The sequence below is a fragment of the Taudactylus pleione genome, unplaced genomic scaffold, assembly GCF_031769625.1.
Source record: "Taudactylus pleione unplaced genomic scaffold, aTauple2 ptg000976l, whole genome shotgun sequence".
NCBI classification, from domain to species: Eukaryota; Metazoa; Chordata; class Amphibia; order Anura; family Myobatrachidae; genus Taudactylus; species Taudactylus pleione.
The window spans coordinates 2,926,269-2,942,475 of record NW_028285377.1 but is presented as its reverse complement, the minus strand read 5'-3'; the positions used below and the strand labels follow the sequence as shown (position 1 = coordinate 2,942,475).

Below are 16,207 nucleotides of genomic sequence, written 5' to 3'. Positions count from 1 at the left end.
TGTCACCCTCTATGACCCAGTAGAGCAATATCGCACACAATACGGCACTGAGTATCAATTCCGCCACTAAGTATATATATATTATATAATACTAGTTAAGAAAGCAAAGTACTGGACCAGTCTGGCGCTTGGGCAAGCTGCAGGGGCTTACTGGTCAGATATGGTAGAGTGCAACATACAACAGTATATGACAATACTCACAAATACTTTGCTGTATATATAATATATATTATATATACAGCAATGTATGTGAGATATCAGAACCAGAGAAATGCTAGAAATGGCAGTTTGTGAATAAAATAGACACAGACAGACAGCGCTAGCATAAGTCACATACACCATGGCACTATAATCAACTACGCAGACTCAGTGTCCGGTAGGCAATAGTGCTGCTTACACTGACCCAAAAGGGAGAGGTATGCAGGGGGACCGGGCACACGCTGGCCAGAGAGAACTGCGACACTGCCATCCAAGAAAATGGCCGCCGGAGGCCTCAGAGGTGGCGTGGCCCGAGGAGGAGAGCATCTCAGCGTAGCCAGACCGCAGTGGAAAGGTGCACTGAGCTGAGAAGAGGAGCCGGCTGTTAGACAGGGAAGGCAGCTTCCCCTGGCCAGTGTTTAACCCCCGGGACGCTGGACTATTCTGTATCACTCCAGCCTGTCGTCCCTGGTGGCCTAGTGGAAGCGCAGGTCTCAGTGCCTGGCTCCACATGTTGTCATCATCCCCAGGGAGTCCCCAGCCCTGGGGGAAAAAAGACTGCGTCTCAGCGGGTCACCGCCGCTTACCTTGGTCCGCGTAGCGCCCGACCGCAGTCCAGGGATCCTCCAGGGTCCCTGCTAGTTAAGACCCCAGAAGCCCGCCGAGATCACTGGATCCGTACTGGCATCTCGGCGGCGGCGTGGTGACGGAGCGGCAGCGCGGACGTCCCCTGTACTGTCCGCACTTGAAGAAAACCCGACTCCGGCCGGGCGTGCCAACAAAACTGAGGTGCCTCTGGCCCGGGGGCGGGGGTATAGGAAGGAAACCCAGTGCATTATGGGAGAAAATGTAATTGTGTGGTGCCTGGATGACCCCATACTCACCTATATCCAAGGTTTCCCTGTGGACCCTATGGACCCTGAAGTAGAAATAAACAGTTACAAACAAACCAAACTGCAGAGTTTCCTGACCTAACCAAACCTTCCGGCTCCCGTCTAACTCTGCCCTATCTCATCCGGGTTCCATTACACCAGGCAAACACCCCAATGGCTATAGAGGGCTATTTTCAGATCAGTGTAAAGTTGCATTTCTTAGACAAGTTGTGTTGGACAGAACATGCTGGATTGTGAGGGCAGATGGGGACAACCTGAGATGGGAAACTTGGGTCTTTTTATGTATAATATTTCTAAAATAAACCAGTAGAGTTTTATCAAATACATTATTACAAATATTATTTATTTAAACAGCGGCAGCAATCATGCAGAGCAGTACAGAGATAGTCATTCGCATTAATCCCTGTCCCATTGGAACTTACAGGCTAAACTACCTAACACACTGACGCTACAGGATGCACTATAATCAGCAGGACAGGCTAATACTGTATCTCACACTAACGTTACAGGATGCACTCTAATCAGCAGGACAGGCTAATACTGGATCTCACACTGACGTTACAGGATGCACTATAATCAGCAGGACAGGCTAATACTGCATCTCACACTGACTTTACTGAATGCACTTTAATCAGCAGGACAGGCTAATACTGTATCTCACACTGACGTTACAGGATGCACTCTAATCAGCAGGACAGGCTAATACTGGATCTCACACTGACGCTACAGGATGCACTATAATCAGCAGGACAGGCTAATACTGTATCTCACACTAACGTTACAGGATGCACTATAATCAGCAGGACAGGCTAATACTGTATCTCACACTAACATTACAGGATGCACTATAATCAGCAGGACAGGCTAATACTGCATCTCACACTGACGTTACAGAATGCACTATAATCAGCAGGACAGGCTAATACTGTATCTCACACTAACATTACAGGATGCACTATAATCAGCAGGACAGGCTAATACTGGATCTCACACTGACGTTACAGGATGCACTATAATCAGCAGGACAGGCTAATACTGCATCTCACACTAACGTTACAGGATGCACTATAACGAAGGATAGGCTAATACTGTATCTCACACTAACGTTACAGGATGCACTATAATCAGCAGGACAGGCTAATACTGTATCTCACACTAACGTTACAGGCTAAACTACGTAACACACAAATGCCCATTTCCCACCATTGTATCTCACACTAACGTTACAGGATGCACTATAAACAACAGGACAGGCTAATGCTGTATCTCACACTAACGTTACAGGATGCACTCTAATCAGCAGGACAGGCTAATACTGTATCTCACACTGACGTTACAGGATGCACTATAATCAGCAGGACAGGCTAATACTGTATCTCACACTGACGTTACAGGATGCACTATAATCAGCAGGACAGGCTAATACTGTATCTCACACTGACGTTACAGGATGCACTATAAACAGCAGGACAGGCTAATACTGTATCTCACACTGACGTTACAGGATGCATTCTAATCAGCAGGACAGGCTAATACTGTATCTCACACTGACGTTACAGGATGCACTATAAACAGCAGGACAGGCTAATACTGCATCTCACACTAACATTACAGGATGCACTATAATCAGCAGGACAGGCTAATACTGTATCTCACACTGACGTTACAGGATGCACTATAATCAGCAGGACAGGCTAATACTGTATCTCACACTAACGTTACAGGATGCACTATAATCAGCAGGACAGGCTAATACTGTATCTCACACTAACATTACAGGATGCACTATAATCAGCAGGACAGGCTAATACTGCATCTCACACTGACGTTACAGAATGCACTATAATCAGCAGGACAGGCTAATACTGTATCTCACACTGACGTTACAGGATGCACTCTAATCAGCAGGACAGGCTAATACTGCATCTCACACTGACGTTACAGAATGCACTATAATCAGCAGGACAGGCTAATACTGCATCTCACACTGACGTTACAGAATGCACTATAATCAGCAGGACAGGCTAATACTGTATCTCACACTAACGTTACAGGATGCACTATAAACAGCAGGACAGGCTAATACTGTATCTCACACTAACGTTACAGGATGCACTATAACCAGAAGGATAGGCTAATACTGTATCTCACACTAACGTTACAGGATGCACTCTAATCAGCAGGACAGGCTAATACTGTATGAACATGTGGAGGGAGGAGAGAGAACAGAGCGTGTGCAGACAATTAGAGAGTACATAGTACATGACCATTATAATCACCAACACCAAGTACATCACCGGCTGGAGAGATTATGGCACAATAAACAATTTTTTGTAAAACCGGTGATATACGGCTACCGTAGGTGCGAATATTGAAACACAATAGATAAGTGATCTAGAAAATACATCACTAGAAGTACAAGAGGCAAACTACCAAGTGGTCATTTATTTGATCAATAAAAATATAAGGAAGATACAAGAACTCAACTGACAGAGATGAAGTACACTATAGACACCACCAGGTGGAAAATAAGAGTTATGGTATAACATACCTTTGTTAACTCTTTTTCTTCGAGGTCCATGGGGTCCACAGCCATTACGTTGGGGTATAAATCCTGGTCACCAAACAGTTAACACAAACGAGCTCTCTCCCAAAGCACTAAACCTACGGGCGGGGACGCTCCCGACTCTCGGAAGAGAGGAGAACCCTACGCCCGAAGGAGGCATCCTGAGAGGCAAAAGTGTCAAAGGCATAACAATTGACAAAGGTGTGGACGGAAGACCATGTGGCTGCCCTGCAGAACTATTCAGCAGAGGCACCCCAGCAGGCCGCCCATGAAGGCCCCACTAACCGTGTGGATGTACCTTTACTGAGTCTGGCACCACCAGACTAGTCTGACCTGAGGAATCGTTATATGAATCCATCTGACCAGCGTCCGCTTATCGGCTGGCCAGCCTTATGACTGTCATACAGTACAAAAAGGAACCTACTTCCTCATGCTGTTTGCGCGATCCACATAATTATGTAGCGCACGGCCAATATCCAAGAAGAGCCTCGCCTACCGAGAGGCTTGTAGTCTGAAAGCTGGGACCACAATCTCTACATTCATAAAGAACCAGAATACCACTCTTGGAAGGTATTCCGCCCTAGTATGAAGTACCGCTCTCTCCCGATGACTTAGTAAAACGGGAAAGCGGGAAGAAAGTGCTGCTAGATCAGAGACGCTCCAGTCTGACGAGAAGAACATACTCGAGAAATCTAACCCCCTAGGGCCACATTTTCTCAGTTCACCCCTGAGAACATACAAAGTTTTAATAACTGCAGCCACAAGTAAGTTTCTTATCCTCTGAACTACAGAACATCCTTTCTTCAAGGCGGAGGTCTGAAGAACCATGCCGTCCAAGATGGACGAGTCAGGTCTAGATACAGGAAGGGATCCTGTATTAACAGGTCCGACCTTAGCAGAAGAGGCCACAGAGTGTCTATGGAGTGACTCTGCAGGTTGGCGAACCAGCAGCGTCTGGGTCAAGCAGGGGCCATCAGTATTACTGTTGCATATTCCCGTTAACCCTTAGAGGGAGGGATAACGGATGAAGCAAATACGCTAGTTTGAAGTTCTACTCTACTGCCAGAGCATCCACAAACACTGTGCCCGTACCTGGGGACCCTGTGCTTGTGACTCAAGGCCATGAGGTCTACCTCTAGAAGACCCATCCATCCACAAGGCTCTGAAATACCTGTGGATGAAGAGGCCACACTCTCTGGCGTGTATATCCTGCTGACCTAGGAAGTCCACTTCCAAATTAAGGACTCCTGGTATGAACACAACCGATCTTGCTGGAAAATGACATTCTGCCCCCTGATGGATGAGGCAGTCTACTGCGGTGGTGTTGATAGATTGCACCTAGACCGGCCTGCCCCTTTAGTATTTCCTGAGCTTGAAAAGCGCTCCTGAATACTGCCCTTAGTTCAAGGACGTTTTACGGAGAGACTGCTTTCGTTGTCCCCCATTTTCCTTGAAACGTGTGTCGACCTGCCACTGCTCCCCTCCTGCGGAGGCTGGTATCATCCAGGTCCAGAACGGGCGACCCTTGTTGCGACAAACGTCTTTAACGGATAGTCGCTCTTCTGGCGAGAGACAGATCATCTGTGCTTTTATTTGGAACCCCGGCCGTACCCTGGCTGGGCAAATAACATCTCCTGACAGAGAAAGACTGCCCTGAAACCGGCTTCAAATCTCGTATCAGTGGAACATTTAAAGACGAATGCCAATGGTACTGGAAAGGGATATAAGGCTTCAACCTTTCTGGCAATATGGATTTTTCTGCCCGGAGAAACTCCATACTACGTTCCCTACAACCCCTGGTATCTCAGGTGGTCTCCCATCCAAGTACTAACTGGGCTCAATGCTGCCTAGCCATCAAGATCAAACAATCTTGGGCATGTCCCGTATGGTCTGGCTGTAGTCAGATTTGGGAGGCTTTCACAACTTTCTGGCATTAGAACACTGGAGCCTCTCCTTATACAGGCTCCACAAGCATAGCTTTGACCCCTCTGATCAGGGAGGAGACGTACTGTTGGAAGACTGTCTTACTCTCTTGAGAGTGACTCCTGGGAGGAGACCCGTGCCTAAACACCAGAAGATGTACCAGAATCTGAGGGCTGGACGGAGCGTGAGACCAACCGCCTTCTGATTCTTTTGGCTGTACTAGCCTAGCTGCTTGCCATAACTGCTGGAAGGCTGCTAAGGACGAAGTCACCTTTTGATCCGAGTGAGCACACATGTCCCTCCAGGACAGATGCCCAGGAAGCCTAAACATGGTAGGTTGCAGCTGCTGAAGATACCTTAATATCAGGGTTAGCGCAGGAGTCGCCAACCTGTCCACAACCTGCGCTATAATCTGGTAGATTTGACTACTGTGGTGACTCTTTAGAACAGTGAAAACCACAACCCATTTATATTAAGTCCAGTGAGGTCACCCCCATCGGCCCTCTCTGTGGCCTGGCCCGCGTAAGGGGCCGACGCCATCTGGGTTTTGGCTGCAAACACCTAGCAGCCTGTAGTAATTGTTGAACGGCTACTAAAGATGATGCCTGCCTCAACCACTGCCTACAGCACCTGGTATTCCCCGGTGGTCTCCCAACAAAGTACTAACCAGGACCAACACGGCATAGCTTCCAAAGTCAGATGAGATTGGGCATGTCCAGTGTGGTATGGCTGTAGGTGAAATGTCCATTCATGATGGAAATAGAGGGCATAACCATAGGGGCTGCTGCTACAGGTCACACATGCCACCAACTCAGGGGCCCCAGCCATCTGTCTTACCTTTTCATTGGACATACAAGGTTTATCCAATGTCTAGTATTAATGTGACCATCATTTTACATCCAATGTACCCACGTATCTTTGTAGCGGGTTACGTAAGGAGAAACATCAGTGATAGACTTATGCTGACAAGGCAGCATAATACAGCAGATTCCATAAGTCACATGTAATGCACATGATACATAATTATATATATATATACATATACACATATACATACATACACGCATATTCACTGTTCATACACACTAAGCTCTCTGGCCAACTACCAAACACCAGGTAGGACTTAGAGCTCTGTATGACCTGATCACCGGAGTGGAGCCATATATACATACATGCAAAAATTTTTTTTAGTCAACTACAAACAGCCGACAAGGCTAAGTAGGACATCAAGCTCTGTATAACCTGGCCATCCACAGAGAGGCACCCAGGAAGATGAACCAAATCTCCTGAGAACATTTGCAAGTAACCTACTACAAGCGTCGGTTTACAGAAACATACGTGTGAAGCACTCTCTAACCCCTAACCACAGTTTAGGGGTTTCAGGAAAATTTTGAACAGTAGCACATTCATGCCTAACTGACCAGTTTTGCAAAATCTACCTGTAGATTTGCATCAATCGGTACTGAATCCAAGCAACAAAAGTTGGTAGGATTCCAATGTTATGCACTTTCCTGGGAACGAGGCATACTCAGGGATAGCCAACTCCCCCCCCCCCCCCCCCCAATCAGCACTGAACTCAGCTGAGTCTTCCTAATTAGGAGAGAGGGGGGATGGGCAGCCCAGCCCTACCAGTATATGTGAGTTACAATATAGCCCATATAGCCTACAACTGGGGCCAATGTAATGTGCTCATCTTCACACATAGTCTTTTCAGAAACAAGGGCAGCAGAACTCAGCAAAACTTAACGCATTTAAGCAGTACGTTTGCCATAGGCTCTTAATCAAAAAGCACAGCAGCTTAATAAGATATTTGAGCCTGTTCAACCTGCCCTAAGTAAGGTATTTTGGTCCATAATCTGGGAAAAGGAAACCCAAGGGAGATCCTATGCAGAAGCTGGGAGGTTTGTCTACTTAACACAGTAACAACATAATTCAGATAGTATGAGATCCTGTGGGGAACCCCCCCCCCCCCAGCGCAGGGACCTCAGCCGCCTGTCCTTCAGACTCTGACGTAATAATGACCAGTTCTGAGTACACACGTGATTTTCTTTCACCCTAATTACCCACACACCCGTAGGAAAGGGTTTAAGGGATAATTTACAGGAGTCACAGTTCTTTTACATAAGAAACAGTATCCATAAAACAACAATCACATGTCATGCATAAACACTCTGCGAGTCATATGCATATAAGCTCTCACTACCACAATCAGCCTGAGCTTAGGTAGGATAGAGCCCTGTAAAAACCTAGACCAGCAGTAGGCAAGGTATACAGGGAGACTGCCCAACGTCCTCTCTTGTAGGAGCAGCGTTCAGAGAGCAAAACTGACATACTCTGGCTGCCCTATATGGAGGCTGGGAGGAACAACCCACAATCACTGCGCCAGAGGACTGACCTAGCGTGTGGATTGGGGGAGGGGCCGCCGGGGAAGCGTACCTCCCCTATGCTGCTTGGACCTGCCCGGTAAACTGACCTGGCCGCCGCCACAAGCCCCGGCTGGTCAGGAACATCAAATCCCGGCGGTCTAGGCTAGGAGAACAAGCCGTATGCCTCCTGACTGCAGCGCGCCTCCGGCCAGTCTCACCGCCGGAGGCCGGACCACCACGTAGTCCCGGCGTCAGCGGCCGCTGCGACCACCTGCTTACCTGCCATCCCCTTGATCCAGTTGCGGTCCAGGGCCAGATAGCCCCTGCCGAATCCCCTGCCAAGGACCTGCCGAGCGGTGCGGCGCCGGAGGAGGTAGTTGCAGCGCGTGGCCGGTGCGCCTCCAATCAGGTGCGAGGCTGCTTCTAGGACAGCTCAGACCACTCACTGAGATAGAGAGTAAAACGCTCTTTTTTTTTTTTTTGTTACTCGTCTGCAGGACTGCTCCAGCAGTCCCACTGTCTATGTGGTGAACACACCAAACAGGAAGACCTGGCTGGCTACCTGAGGAACGGGGGTGGGGTATATGAGGAGGAACCCTGGTGCATCCTGGGAGCAGAAAGCTTGTTTGTGTTAACTGTTTGGTGACCGGGATTCATACTCCAACGTAATGGCTGTGGACCCCATGGACCCTGAAGAAGAAATTTTGTTTTATGATATACAGTATATGAAACCGCTTTATCCAACAAATTCAATAGGAGCTAAGGGTGCATACACACCTGTACGATATCGGCCCGATTTGGCCAATTTAGCCAAATCGTAACGTCAAATTGGGCATATCGTGCTGTGTGTATGCCCAATTTGTGCATACCCGCGGTCGCATGCGATATCGTGCGATTGGCTGTGCTGCACAGTCAATCATACGATATCGTATTTTCCGTCTTTCATTACATCTTTTAAGTGTGTAAAGGCAATCATGCGATGTCCAGGGTGAAGGCAAATCGCCCTGAACATCGGCACGATTGCCGGTTGCTTAGGTGTGTACCCTGCCTAAGTGTGGTGTCTAAATGGTAAAGGAGCAAAACAGATATAACGTTCACTTCAAAATCTGTTCTTGTATGCACTGAACCCTGATAACATATAAAATGAAATAAGTAGGTGATCAAAATGAGTTAATCAATAAGCCCCAGTTGAAGGGATGTACAACCCAATTAATAAGCCCCAGTTGAAGGGATGTACACCCCAATTAAGAAGCCCCAGTTGAAGGGATGTACACCCCAATCAATAAGCCCCAGATGAAGAGATGTACACCCCAATCAATAAGCCCCAGTTGAAGAGATGTACACCCCAATCAATAAGCCCCAGTTGAAGAAATGTACACCCCAATCAATAAGCCCCAGTTGAAGAGATGTACACCCCAATCAATAAGCCCCAGTTGAAGAGATGTACACTCCAATCAATAAGCCCCAGTTGAAGGGATGTACACCCCAATTAATAAGCCCCAGTTGTAGAGATGTACACCCAATTAAGAAGCCCCAGTTGAAGGGATGTACACCCCAATTAAAAAGCCCCAGTTGAAGGGATGTACACCCCAATTAATAAGCCCCAGTTGAAGGGATGTACACCCCAATTAATAAGCCCCAGTTGAAAAGATGTACACCCCAATTAATAAGCCCCAGTTGAAGGGTTGTACACCCCAATTAATAAGCCACAGTTCAAGAGATGTACACCCCAATTAATAAGCCCAAGTTGAAGCCCCAGTTAAAGAGATGTACACCCCAATTAAGCCCCAGTTGAAGGGATGTACACCCCAATTAATAAGCCCCAGTTGAAGGGATGTACACCACAATTAATAAGCCCCAGTTGAAGGGATGTACACCCCAATTAATAAGCCCCAGTTGAAGAGATGTACACCCCAATTAATAAGCCCCAGTTGAAGAGATGTACACCCCAATTAATAAGCCCCAGTTGAAGAGATGTACACCCCAATTAATAAGCCCCAGTTGAATACATGTACACCCCAATTAATAAGCCCAAGTTCAAGAGATGTACACCCCAATTAATAAGCCACAGTTGAAGAGATGTACACCCCAATTAATAAGCCACAGTTGAAGAGATGTACACCCCAATTAATAAACCCCAGTTGAAGAGATGTACACCCCAATTAATAAGCCCCAGTTGAAGAGATGTACACCCCAATTAATAAGCCCCAGTTCAAGAGATGTACACCCCAATTAATAAGCCCCAGTTGAAGGGATGTACACCCCAATTAAGAAGCTGCAGTGTGTCCCAAAGAGCCAAGGATCAGACAACAATTAGAGATGGCAGTCAGGACAAATTCCTATAAACTTTGGATTGGTAATGTTAGAAAGCATTAAAACATGGTTAATCAAGGTTTCCAATACATAGCAATGTATAAAATAATAATCAGGATTAATTCAAAAGAAAACTGGGTTAAAAAAAACAAAACTTTTAAACCCTAGAACACAGGTTCTCAGACTCGGTCCTCAGGATCCCAAACAGTGCATGTTTTCCAGGTCTCCTCACAGCATCGCAAATGAAATAATTAGCTCCACCTGTGGAACTTTTAAAATGTGTCACTGAGTAATGAATACACCTGTGCACCTGCTGGGTGACCTGCAAAACGTGACCTGTGTGGGGTTCTCAGGACCGAGGTTGATAACCACTGCCGTAGAATAAAGGGATTCAGCTATCAATACAGGGAGCCATCTTTATAAGACGGGTTAACAGCGCAGATGTGGGTGTATGTATAGGAACACTATAAATCATACAGGGAGCCATCTTTATAAGACGGGGTAACAGTGCAGATGTGGGTGTATGTATAGAAACACTATAAATAATACAGGGATCCATCTTTATAAGACGGGGTAACAGTGCAGATGTGGGTGTATGTATAGGAACACTATAAATAATATAGGGAGCCATCTTAATAAGACGGGGTAACAGTGCAGATGTGGGTGTATGTATAGGAACACTATAAATAATACAGGTAGCCATCTTTATAAGACGGGGTAACAGCGCAGATGTGGGTGTATGTATAGGAACACTATAAATAATACAGGGAGCCATCTTTATAAGACGGGGTAACAGTGCAGATGTGGCTGTATGTATAGGAACACTATAAATAATACAGGGAGCCATCTTTATAAGACGGGGTAACAGTGCAGATGTGGGTGTATGTATAGGAACACTATAAATCATACAGGGAGCCATCTTTATAAGACGGGGTAACAGCGCAGATGTGGGTGTATGTATAGGAACACTATAAATAATACAGGGAGCCATCTTTATAAGACGGGGTAACAGCGCAGATGTAGGTGTATGTATAGGAACACTATAAATAATACAGGGAGCCATCTTTATAAGACGTGGTAACAGCGCAGATGTGGGTGTATGTATAGGAACACTATAAATAATACAGGGAGCCATCTATATAAGACGGGGTAACAGTGCAGATGTGGGTGTATGTATAGGAACACTATAAATAATATAGGGAGCCATCTTAATAAGACGGGGTAACAGTGCAGATGTGGGTGTATGTATAGGAACACTATAAATAATACAGGTAGCCATCTTTATAAGACGGGGTAACAGATCAGATGTGGGTGTATGTATAGGAACACTATAAATAATACAGGGAGCCATCTTTATAAGACGGGGTAACAGTGCAGATGTGGGTGTATATATAGGAACACTATAAATAATACAGGGAGCCATCTTTATAAGACGGGTAACAGCGCAGATGTGGGTGTATGTATAGGAACACTATAAATAATACAGGGAGCCATCTTTATAAGACGGGGTAACAGCGCAGATGTGGGTGTATGTATAGGAACACTATAAATAATACAGGGAGCCATCTTTATAAGACGGGGTAACAGTGCAGATGTGGGTGTATTTATAGGAACACTATAAATAATACAGGGAGCCATCTTTATAAGACGGGGTAACAGCGCAGATGTGGGTGTATGTATAGGAACACTATAAATAATACAGCGAGCCATCTTTATAAGACGGGGTAACAGTGCAGATGTGGCTGTATGTATAGGAACACTATAAATAATACAGGGAGCCATCTTTATAAGACGGGGTAACAGCGCAGATGTGGGTGTATGTATAGGAACACTATAAATAATACAGGGAGCCATCTTTATAAGACGGGGTAACAGCGCAGATGTGGGTGTATGTATAGGAACACTATAAATAATACAGGGAGCCATCTTTATAAGACGGGGTAACAGTGCAGATGTGGGTGTATGTATAGGAACACTATAAATAATACAGGGAGCCATCTTTATAAGACGGGGTAACAGCGCAGATGTGGGTGTATGTATAGGAACACTATAAATAATACAGGGAGCCATCTTTATAAGACGGGGTAACAGTGCAGATGTGGGTGTATGTATAGGAACACTATAAATAATACAGGGAGCCATCTTTATAAGACGGGGTAACAGTGCAGATGTGGCTGTATGTATAGGAACACTATAAATAATACAGGGAGCCATCTTTATAAGACGGGGTAACAGTGCAGATGTGGGTGTATGTATAGGAACAGTATAAATAATACAGGAAACCATCTTTATAAGACGGGGTAACAGCGCAGATGTGGGTGTATGTATAGGAACACTATAAATAATACAGGGAGCCATCTTTATAGGACGGGGTAACAGTGCAGATGTGGGTGTATATATAGGAACACTATAAATAATACAGGGAGCCATCTTTATAAGACGGGGTAACAGTGCAGATGTGGGTGTATGTATAGGAACAGTATAAATAATACAGGAAACCATCTTTATAAGACGGGGTAACAGTGCAGATGTGGGTGTATGTATAGGAACAGTATAAATAATACAGGGAGCCATCTTTATAAGACGGGGTAACAGTGCAGATGTGGGTGTATGTATAGGAACACTATAAATAATACAGGGAGCCATCTTTATAAGACGGGGTAACAGCGCAGATGTGGGTGTATGTATAGGAACACTATAAATAATACAGGGAGCCATCTTTATAAGACGGGTTAACAGTGCAGATGTGGATGTATGTATAGGAACACTATAAATAATACAGGGAGCCATCTTTATAAGACGGGGTAACAGTGCAGATGTGGGTGTATATATAGGAACACTATAAATAATACAGGGAGCCATCTTTATAAGACGGGGTAACAGTACAGATGTGAGTATGTATAGGAACACTATAAATAATACAGGGATCCATCTTTATAAGACGGGGTAACAGTGCAGATGTGGGTGTATGTATAGGAACACTATAAATAATACAGGGAGCCATCTTTATAAGACGGGGTAACAGTGCAGATGTGGCTGTATGTATAGGAACACTATAAATAATACAGGGAGCCATCTTTATAAGACGGGGTAACAGTGCAGATGTGGGTGTATGTATAGGAACACTATAAATCATACAGGGAGCCATCTTTATAAGACGGGGTAACAGCGCAGATGTGGGTGTATGTATAGGAACACTATAAATAATACAGGGAGCCATCTTTATAAGACGGGGTAACAGCGCAGATGTAGGTGTATGTATAGGAACACTATAAATAATACAGGGAGCCATCTTTATAAGACGGGGTAACAGTGCAGATGTGGGTGTATGTATAGGAACAGTATAAATAATACAGGGAGCCATCTTTATAAGACGGGGTAACAGTGCAGATGTGGGTGTATGTATAGGAACACTATAAATAATACAGGGAGCCATCTTTATAAGACGGGGTAACAGCGCAGATGTGGGTGTATGTATAGGAACACTATAAATAATACAGGGAGCCATCTTTATAAGACGGGTTAACAGTGCAGATGTGGATGTATGTATAGGAACACTATAAATAATACAGGGAGCCATCTTTATAAGACGGGGTAACAGTGCAGATGTGGGTGTATATATAGGAACACTATAAATAATACAGGGAGCCATCTTTATAAGACGGGGTAACAGTACAGATGTGAGTATGTATAGGAACACTATAAATAATACAGGGATCCATCTTTATAAGACGGGGTAACAGTGCAGATGTGGGTGTATGTATAGGAACAGTATAAATAATACAGGAAACCATCTTTATAAGACGGGGTAACAGTGCAGATGTGGGTGTATGTATAGGAACAGTATAAATAATACAGGGAGCCATCTTTATAAGACGGGGTAACAGTGCAGATGTGGGTGTATGTATAGGAACACTATAAATAATACAGGGAGCCATCTTTATAAGACGGGGTAACAGTGCAGATGTGGGTGTATGTATAGGAACACTATAAATAATACAGGGAGCCATCTTTATAAGACGGGGTAACAGTGCAGATGTGGGTGTATGTATAGGAACACTATAAATCATATAGGGAGCCATCTTTATAAGACGGGTTAACAGTGCAGATGTGGATGTATGTATAGGAACACTATAAATAATACAGGGAGCCATCTTTATAAGACGGGGTAACAGTACAGATGTGAGTATGTATAGGAACACTATAAATAATACAGGGATCCATCTTTATAAGACGGGGTAACAGTGCAGATGTGGGTGTATGTATAGGAACACTATAAATAATACAGGGAGCCATCTTTATAAGACGGGGTAACAGTGCAGATGTGGCTGTATGTATAGGAACACTATAAATAATACAGGGAGCCATCTTTATAAGACGGGGTAACAGTGCAGATGTGGGTGTATGTATAGGAACACTATAAATCATACAGGGAGCCATCTTTATAAGACGGGGTAACAGCGCAGATGTGGGTGTATGTATAGGAACACTATAAATAATACAGGGAGCCATCTTTATAAGACGGGGTAACAGCGCAGATGTAGGTGTATGTATAGGAACACTATAAATAATACAGGGAGCCATCTTTATAAGACGGGGTAACAGTGCAGATGTGGGTGTATGTATAGGAACAGTATAAATAATACAGGGAGCCATCTTTATAAGACGGGGTAACAGTGCAGATGTGGGTGTATGTATAGGAACACTATAAATAATACAGGGAGCCATCTTTATAAGACGGGGTAACAGTGCAGATGTGGGTGTATGTATAGGAACACTATAAATAATACAGGGAGCCATCTTTATAAGACGGGTTAACAGTGCAGATGTGGATGTATGTATAGGAACACTATAAATAATACAGGGAGCCATCTTTATAAGACGGGGTAACAGTGCAGATGTGGGTGTATATATAGGAACACTATAAATAATACAGGGAGCCATCTTTATAAGACGGGGTAACAGTACAGATGTGAGTATGTATAGGAACACTATAAATAATACAGGGATCCATCTTTATAAGACGGGGTAACAGCGCAGATGTGGGTGTATGTATAGGAACACTATAAATAATACAGGGAGCCATCTTTATAAGACGGGGTAACAGCGCAGATGTGGGTGTATGTATAGGAACACTATAAATAATACAGGGAGACATCTTTATAAGACGGGGGTTCCATGCTGTTACTACATGTATGCATGTGTGCTTTGTACATATTCAGGTATAATGAGGTTACCATGTCCCCTTAGCTATGACTTGTTCAGACAGACGAGTGATGCAGAGAAACCAAAAGAGCTAAAAATGTTTCCGCTGTCCTGAGAGACAGACGCTCCAATTAACGCTAGCTGAGGTAATAGAAGGATCTCGTGTTGGAGGGAGACACCATACTGGGACCTCGGCCATTTCCTTTAGCACCTAATCCCTCTGATCACTATTCACAGTAAACAACATCTTCACAGCGTTGTACAATTTTATTCAGACTAGTAGAATGCAGTACAGCGGCCAGGCGGGTGCCCTTCACGGAAGTGGTATGAAATCCCGGCAGCGTCAGGAAGACAAAAACAGAGATCCCGTCAGCGGCAGCTCGACAGCGCTGGAAATCCCGATCGTCCTTAGGTAAGTATCTACTAACCTAACCCTCCTTAGGGGTGGCTAACCCTAACCTCCCCCCCGTGCCTAACCCTAATCCCCCCCTTCCCCGCTGCCTAAACCTAAGTCCCCCAGGGGGGTGCCTAACCCCAACCTCCCTTCGGGGGTGCCTAACCCTAACCCTCCCTCCCCCTAGCCTAAACCTAACCCCCCCCCGGCTGTCCGCTCGCGGCGCCCAGCATCCCTTCGATCGGGATGCCGGGCGCCGGTCTACCGGCATCGGAAAAATGACAGACGTCCAGATTTAGACGCCTGTCATTTAACCCTCGCCGGGATAAAGCAGTCGGGAAGCCGGCTT

At 45.2% G+C, this 16,207-nt stretch overlaps 1 protein-coding gene and 1 pseudogene across 1 annotated transcript in view; both read right to left on the bottom strand.

Moving 5' to 3' along the window:
• The window catches only part of CARF (calcium responsive transcription factor), a 308,136-nt gene that overhangs the window by 75,009 nt on the left and 216,920 nt on the right, over positions 1 to 16,207 (bottom strand). The gene's annotated exons all lie outside the window — the stretch shown is intronic.
• Positions 6,199 to 6,317, bottom strand: LOC148454617 (5S ribosomal RNA; annotated as a pseudogene).